Source organism: Psammomys obesus, unplaced genomic scaffold (assembly GCF_907164565.1).
Source record: "Psammomys obesus unplaced genomic scaffold, mPsaObe1.curated_primary_1811, whole genome shotgun sequence".
NCBI lineage: Eukaryota > Metazoa > Chordata > Mammalia > Rodentia > Muridae > Psammomys > Psammomys obesus.
Window position 1 is genome coordinate 4,726,872 of NW_026596095.1, and position 9,000 is coordinate 4,735,871.

Below are 9,000 nucleotides of genomic sequence, written 5' to 3' on the forward strand. Positions count from 1 at the left end.
ATAGTTCTTACGCACTTTTATCCAGCTTCCTTAATAACAGCGGCCACAAAGTCCTTTTAGTTCAATAAACTATTTCAACATTGCTCGGAGAGACTTTTATTACTATTATTATTTCAATTATTATGATTCGGGTGATGCCAGGGACTGACCCCACACCTTCACACATAGTAAGCTTGCTGTCTTCCTCTAAGCAACCCAGTCCCAACAGACTTGCCTTAAATATATAGCCAGAGATGTGATGAAAAGTCAAAGGACTGGGCCATCTTAGGAGTTTGAGAGAGTAAAGCCAGGAAAATCACTTAAACCCTGGAATTCAAGGCCAACCTGGGCAACTTAGTGAATGAATCCCAGGCTCACAAAAAAAGGAGGAAGGGAGCAACTCCTTGAAGAGAAGGAGAAAGATTAAGACAGGGAGATGGGCAGGAAGGATAAAGATATCACATGAAAATTATGAAAAAAAAAAAAAAAACAACTAGAGGTCTTATATTAATGTCAGGCAAAAGGCTTACCTAAAATTACTTGTAGACTTGAAGGATATTTCATAGTAATAAAAGGATCAATACACCAGGAACCTATAGCCATTATAAATGCATGTGTACCTTATTAAGGTAGTTTCAAAACAAATGAACAGAAATAAAAGAAAAATATTTAACCTACTTTTCTTAAAAATTACAATAGAATGAGGAAAAAAACTGAAAAGATCTAGAAGCTTTCAACAATTCTATCAACCACCATAACTGCAGTAGACATGGAGACAGTCCACTCAGATCTTATGCATGCTTAAGCATAGTTGCCACTGCAGCTCCTGTCCAAGATCATACGGACTGCTCTAAAGATACAATCACAAACACAATCCCCTCTGCTGTCTGTCATGGACTGAGTAAGAATGGTCCCCAGAGGCTCTTATGTTTGAATGCTTAGTTAACAGAGAGTGGCACTATTTGACAAGGATTAGGAGGTTTAGCCTTGTTGATGTAAGTCACTGGGGGTGGACATTGAGGTTTCAAAAGGCCAAGTGTCACTCTTTCTTCCTGTGGATTAGGGTGTGGCTCTCAAGTACTTCTCTAGCACCAGAGCCACCTGCTTCCATGTTCCCCAAAATAATAATGGGCTACACCTCTGAAACTGTAAGTAATCCCCCAATTAAATGCTTTCGCTGATAAGAATTATCTTGGTCATGGAGTCTCTTTACAGCAATAAAATACCAACTAAGACACCTTTTTTTTGGTAGAAACTAGAAGGATGAGTTGGGTGTTTTTTTTTTTCCTCTCTCTCTTTTGGTAGTATTTTTTGGATTGTTTGTTTTAGGATCTCCCTTTTTCGCCCAAACAGGTCTTAAACTCTTGTGCTTATGCCCCTCCTGCCTTGGCCTTTGGAGTAACTGAAGCCATAAGCTTTATGCTGCCAAGCTGATTTTAAGACTCACATGAGAATATGAAGGATCTAGGGAATGAAAACAATCTGGAAAGCTGGGTGATGGTGATGGCCACATTCCTTTCATCCCAGCACTCAGGAAGCAAAGACAGGCAACCTGGTCTATGTAACAAGTTCCAGGACAACCAGGATTACACAGATAAACCCTATCTTCAAACAACAAACAAACAAAACCCAAAAAACAAACAAACAAAAAAATACAAAACTATTTGGAAAGAGCAAATTGAATACTAAATAAAATGCTAAACTTCCAGATTCACTAGAAAATTACATAAGATGCCCATCATAAGCACAGAGGTATAGAGCAATGGAATACAGTCCAGAATTGGATCCATATATCCCATTTTGTTCAGGCAGCTATCAGTGTAGAGGAATCTTAATCTAGCAACATGGCTGTTGTGGCAAGGGAATACATCCAAATACCTTCTAGGTCTATGTAATCCAGCTGGAATGCAGACAAACTACGGATTACAGTATGATCTGGCAGGAATACAGACACACCCTTAGTACACACATTTAATCCCAAACAATGAAGGTAAGGTTAGTTTATAGAAGGAAAGCAGCCATGTTTAAAGTAGGCAGGCAAAGTGAAGAATGAGAGAAAGACATGACAGAATGAGTCAGAGATAGGATACACCCAACTCATAAGAACAGGATAGGAAAGAGAAGCAGGGAGAGAGCAGTGTGGAGATGGAAAGAGGTGGGTTTTTTGTTTTTGTTTTTTTAACCCTACAGAGAGAGGTTGCAGAGAGGAAAAAGCTAGACATAGGTGAAGACAGAATGAACCAGAGCATGAGAAGGAGCCAGAAGATTAAAACATATTGCCAAATTAATCTGAAGCCAAGAAGGGACATTCAGTCAGAAGCCAAAAGAAGCCAGTTTGAATCAGTCAGCTTGGAGAGGAGTTTAGAACAGAGCAGCTGAGTTAAACCAGCCAGTGAGAGTTCAGAAAGAGCTAGAAAGGCTTGGGAATGATCTTCATCTCATCCCCTCATTTGAGGAAATAAAAATAACATTTATAATCTGTTATAATCATTTATAATCTGTACCTGTTCCTGGGTAGCTTATAAACAACAGGAATTTATTTCTCACAGTTCTAGAGACTTAGAGATCCAGGTGACTATGGCAGCATTGTCAGGTTTTGGTAAGGTCTTTTTTCTAGGATTGCAGATGACTGTTAGCATTATACCCTCACATAGTAGACCATTAAGAGTTCCTTGGGGACCTTAATCTTGCCTGGGAGTGTTCCAGTCTCATATAAGTATCCCAAAGGTTACATTATCCCCAATCCCATCACATTGAGAAATGGCACATTGGTTGAGTGCACAGTGCTCTTGCAGAGGACCTGAATTCAGTTCCCAGTACATTTCAGGCAGTTCATAACCACCTGTAACTCCAGCTCTAAGGAGGCTGACACCTTCATCTGGACCTTGTAGGCACCTGCATTCACACACACATAAACACACACACACACAAATAAGTCAAAAAATTTCTTTAAAATATCACCTACGGGCCAGAGAGAAGGCTCAGGAAATAAATAAGCCATATGGGTAAGACTAATGACCCAAGTTCAATCCTGAGATTCAAAGTATCCATTGACTCACATCTGTAATTCCCATGGCCAGATGGGATGCAAACACAAGAAAATCACCCAGAAGCTCACTGGCTAGCTATGATAACAGCAGAAATAAGAAAGATCTTTCCTTAACAAAGGACAGAATCAACTCTAAAAGTTGGTCTCCAACACCCACATGTCCACCATAGCACATATGCCCACAAATACACATATACACATGCCTGCACACACACAATAATTATATAGAAACACACTGAAACATAATTTTTAATATGTTATTTAATACTCAAAAAAAAAAAAAAAAAGCAAAAGCAAACTGTATCGATAGATACTAACATACAACTGCCTGCAGTGAAAAGTTAGGATTGAGGGCTGACTACAAAGGCATTAACAGGGAATTCTGCTGCTGATTAAAATATTTTGGGTAGTAATTATATAATAATATTGAATTATCAGAAATCACAGGACTGCAGTTAAAGTCCTTTCACTACAAGTAAATTCAACCTCAATTAAGTCCACTTTAAAACTTAGTTGTCGGGGCTAGAGAGATGGCTCAGAGGCCAAGAGCAATAGCTGCTTTTCCAAAGGTCCTGAGTTCAATTCCCAGCAACCACATGGAGGCTCACAACCATCTAAATGAAATCTGGTGCCTCTTCTGGCCTGTAGGTGTACATGCAGGCAGAGCACTGTATATATAATAAATAAATAAAATCTTAAAACAACAACAACAACAACTCACTGGTCAAAGCCACACTTGACCATGAAGCACTCTCCATTGGGGTTTCCTGTTATCTTTAGGTTAATGCCAGGCATAATATGTTACCATGGTTTTCACTCAACTCTCTTTTCCATGAATCCCATCTTCCACTCAGATTCTCCCAATCTGTATGACCTTTTTGTAGTATATTTCCTTTGAACTCTCACAGCTAAGCTATTTAGGGTACTAGATAAGTGACTGCCCCACAACCACTAAGTACTCAAATAGTACATAATCAAGCAGATTCAGCAACCATTAGTCCCGAAATCGTGCCAAGTACCTTGTTTCAGAGACTATCCACCCCACCCCTTCCTTTCTCTGAAACAGGGCCCTGGCTGGCCTGGAATTTGATATGTGGAGCAAGATGATTTGCTTGCCTCGGCCTCCAGTGCTGGGATTAAAGGCATGTCCCACCATGCCAGACAGAAACCTACTCTTAAAAAATTAACATTTATTTTTATTTTATATGCATGAGTGTTTTGCCTGCATATATGTATGTGCACCATGTGTGTGCCTGGTGCCCATAGAGATCAGAAAAGGATGTGGAATCCCTTGCAACTGCAGTTAGGTTGGTTGTGAGCCACCATGTGCATGCTCGGAACTGAACCCAGGTCTTCTATAAGAGCAGTAAGTATTCTTGACAACTGAGCCATCTTTCTATTTCTAGTCCCTTAAAATTGTCGTCAATAGTATTTTAATATTTTGTTTATGGGTGTTTTGCCTGCATGTATGTCTGTGTACGATGTTTGTGCAGTGTCTGCAGAGGCCAGAAGACATCATTGGATCCTCTGGAATTGAAGTAACAAACTGTTGTGAGCTACCATACAGATGCTTGAAATAGAACCCAGGTACTCTCAAGAGCAGTCAGTGCCCTAAACTGATGAGCCATCTCTCTAGCCCTGAGAAAACTATTCTTGAGGATGAAAGTGCTATTTACAAAATTTGGCAATCCTTATGCACATCTAAATATATTCTAAATATGAACAATTATGAAAATAAAAATTTTAATGATGGAAAACATATGTTCACCACTAAATACTGCAGAAGTGACCTTCATTCACATTGTATTAAGGTGTGCCTCTGTATATTCAATTATTAATTGCTGAACCCCCAGTGAGCTAAATGCTAACAGACTGTCATTGCTAGTGAGGAATCTCCTGTCTCAATGCTGTGTACAAATTACTCCCCAATTATCTCTGACTGGTTAACAAGGAAGCTGAAGAACCTATGACTGGGCAGAAGAGACAGTAGGTGGGATTTCCATTCCCAGTCTGAGGAGTAGGGAAGAAGGTCTCAGGGCCATGAGAATTAATGGGTCATGAGGAGTCACCATGAAGACAAATGGAGCAGGAGCTGCCAGAGCTAGACAAGATGGCAAGTAGTATGGGGCACATGGCTGGGAAGCAGCCAGGATAGTATAGACAGACAGATCAATATCTGCCCAGCTTAGTGCTCTAAGGATTATTAATAAATGTAAATGGGTCTCTGTCTCATTATTTGGGAGCTAGAGAGCGTATAGAAAAAAACCTTTAATTCAACAAAATACATATATATAAGCCATTGGAGATAGGGGCTGGAAAGATGGCTCAGTGGTTAAGAGTACTGGCTGCTCTACCACAGGTCCCAGGTTCAATTCCCAGCACCAACACAGCAGCTGACAACTGTGTGTGACTCCAGCTCTAGAAGATTTGATGCCTTCACATATACATATATCCAGGCAAAACACCAATACACATGAAACAAAAATAAATAATTTTAAAACTCACTGGAGATATTATCATAAGCATTTTACTTGAATTTCAGAGACAGAAGTTAAGTATATACTTCTTTGCCACTCAAATTAATCACCTAACAGGAATGAACACAGAGACTTCTTCATTAGCCATCTGACTCAGGAAATCAGTTGTGTGCTTATTCTGTGCTACCAAGATCATTAATACACCTATTTTAACAACAATGTTCTAATTTATTAGCAAATGAAAAGTTAAAGGTCAGTTTCTTTGCACAGTGGTGCATGCATGTAATCCCAGCACTTGGGGTCAGCTGCGGGAATCGCCACAAATTCAAGAACAGCTGGTTTACATAGCTGAGTTCCAGCACATCCAGGGCTACAAAGTCAGACTCTGTCTCAATAAATAAACAAGTAAGTTTCTAAGTCAGCATATATTTTCATAATTTTGCTTTTCCATTACCAAACATACACACATCTGTGTACACATTCTCAATACAGGGCTCCTTAGTGCTTCAGTCTCTCCCTTTTAAGCGACACTGATGTGACAGCAGTCACGCAGCTCCTACCTCTGAGAGCCCTTTATGTCCTCTGGGGAGAAACCGACTTTAGGTTTGGTTAGGCTATCTTACAGATGCCTTCCTTTTTTTTTTTTCCAATTTTTACTGAGCATCTAACTAAGATCTCAACACTAAGTTGTTTATCACTCCCAGCCTCATCAATAAATCTTGTACTTGCTTACTAATTGCCATATTTCATCTGAATTGCTGCATACATTTAATATTTATAAAGTTGAATTTTTTATTTTTAAATCTCCATAAGGGAAAATATACAAATATACAACAAAAATTCATAGATCTAAATTCCATTCATTTAGATTCAATGAGCTCAGATGACGCTTGATCAGAATTTACTTTTACATTTTTAAATGCTAATAAACTTATTTTTATGTAATTTTTTATTTATTACAATTTATTCACTTTGTATCCCAGATGTAGCCCCACCTTCATCCCCTCCCAATTCCTCCCTCTTTCTGTCTTCTCCTCCCAAGCCACTTCCCCAGTCCACTGATAATGGAGGACCTCCTCCCCTTACATCTGACACTAGCCTATCAGGTCTCATCAGGAGTGGTTTTCATAGTCTTCCTCTGTGGCCTGTTAAGGCTACTCTCCCCTCAGGGGGAGGTGATCAAAGAGCCAGCCACTGAGTTCATGTCAGAGACAGCCCGTTTCCTTTACTAGGGAACCCACTTGGACATTGAGCTCCCATGGGCTACGTCTGAGCAGGGGTTCTAGGTTATCTCCATGAATGGTATTTGATTGGAGTATCAGTCTTAGAAAAGACCCATAGGCTCAGGTTTTTTGATTCTGTTGCTCTCTTTGTGGAGCTCCAGACCCTTCCAGGTCTTTCTGTCTCCCCCTTTCATAACATTCCCTGCACTCTGCCTAAAGTTTGGCTATGAGTCTCAGCATCTGCTTTAATATCCTGCTGGGTAGAGACTTTCAGAGACCCTCTGTGGTAGGCTCCTGTCTTGTTCCTTGTTTTCACCTTTTTCCAATGTCTATCCCATTTGCCATACTGAATATAGATTGAGCATCTGACCCAGGGTCCTGATAGGACTACCTCAAGATCCAGATATACCACTCCTAGGCATATATCCAAAAGATGCTCAAGTATACAAGGACATTTGCTCAACCATATTTGTTGCAGCTTTATTCACAATAGCTAGAAGCTGGAAACAACCCAGATGTCCCTCAATTGAGGAATGGATACAGAAATTGTGGCACTTTTACACAATGGAATACTACTCAGCAATTAAAAACAAGGAAATCATGAAATTTGCAGGCAAATGGTTAGAAAAGATCATTCTGAGTGAGGTATCTCAGAAGCAGAAAGATACATAAGGTATACACTCACTTATAAGTGGATATTAGACATATAATATAGGATGATCATACTAAAATCTGTATTTTTTACATTTTGAACAAAATAAAAATGACTACTCTTAGGCCAGGCACGGTGGCACACATTTGTAATCCCAGCACTCAGGAGTCAGAGGCAGGCAGATCTCTGTGAGTTTGAGGGCAGCTTGGTCTACAGAGTAAGTCCAGGACAGCTAAATCTACACATAGAAACACTGTCTCAAAAAAAAAAAAAAAAAAAAAAAAAAAAAAAAAAAAAAAGACTATTCTTATTCCAAATTCCAAGAGAATCTCAGTATTTAATAGTCTTCAGAAACAAAACAAAACAGAGGGCTAGACATATGGCTAAGTGGTACAGAACTTGCCTAGTATATTTTTATGAGGCTCTGGGTTTGATCCATAGAAATGCAAAGAAGAGGGGGAAAAAAGTTTTCCAAAAAGACTGAAGGCCAGGCATAATGATACATGCCTTTAATCCCAGTACTCTGAAGGAAGACAAGCAGATCACTATGAGTTCAAAGCTAGCCTGATCTACATAGCTACATAGTCAGCTTCAGGCCAGCCATGGCTACATAGTGAGACCCTGTCTCAAAAAAAAAAAAAAACAAAAACAAAAAAAAAAAAAACCCTACAAATATGCTAGAATACACAATTTAAATATATTTAAATGGAATTTATGTCCTCCAATTTTTATTAAAGTGGTTCCTTTAGGATCCAAAGATCCTTGTATTTTAAAGAATGACAAGCAATTCTAAGTTACTTTATGTATTAACTAATAAATTATAGAGCTGGTAGTATACTTCAGTGGTAGAGCCCCTGCCTGGCCTGCATGAAGCTGTGGGTTTAATCCCTAGCACTGCAAACACTTATGCACGCAAATATACACTCATGCACTCCACAATGCATATATACCATTAATGTACATATTACTGATGACCACCTTCCCCCAAATCAATCAGGATTACTGTGAACTCACTCTGTAGACAAGGCTGGCGTGGAATTCTAGGATTAAAGGCATGTGCCATCACTGCCTGATTATGGTTCTTACACTGAAGGATTATATTGAACTTGCTTTTCATTTACTTGATATTTCCTCTTACTTATTCAAACCATAAGGTTTGAATAAGAATGGCCCCTATGGACTAGTGTGTTTGAATGTTTGGTCCATAGGGCATAGCACTATTAGAAATATGGCCTTGTTGGATTAAGTGTCACTGTTGGGCAGGCTCTGAGGTTAAGCCATGCCAAGTGTGGCTCACAGTCTCCTACTGCTTGTGGATGAAGATGTAGAATTCTCAGCTCCTTTTCCAGCACCATGTCTGCCTGCACGCTGCCATGCTTCCTGCCATGACGATAATGGACTAAACCTCTGAACCTGTAAATTAGCCCTAATTGAATGTTGTGCTTTATAAGAGTTGCCATGGTCATGGTGTCTCTTCACAGCAATAGAAACCCTAAATAAGACAATAATGTATAGTCACTATAATATTTAAGTCCATGTATGAAGCCAGTTATACAAAGACAATATCTGTTTTACTATACATGTCATGCTATCAATCAATAGGTTATATGATTACACAAT

The 9,000-nt window shown here is 39.3% G+C and overlaps 1 protein-coding gene across 1 annotated transcript in view; it reads right to left on the minus strand.

Moving 5' to 3' along the window:
- Positions 1–9,000, minus strand: part of Slc35a3 (solute carrier family 35 member A3) — a 44,371-nt gene that overhangs the window by 22,523 nt on the left and 12,848 nt on the right. The window lies entirely within an intron of this gene.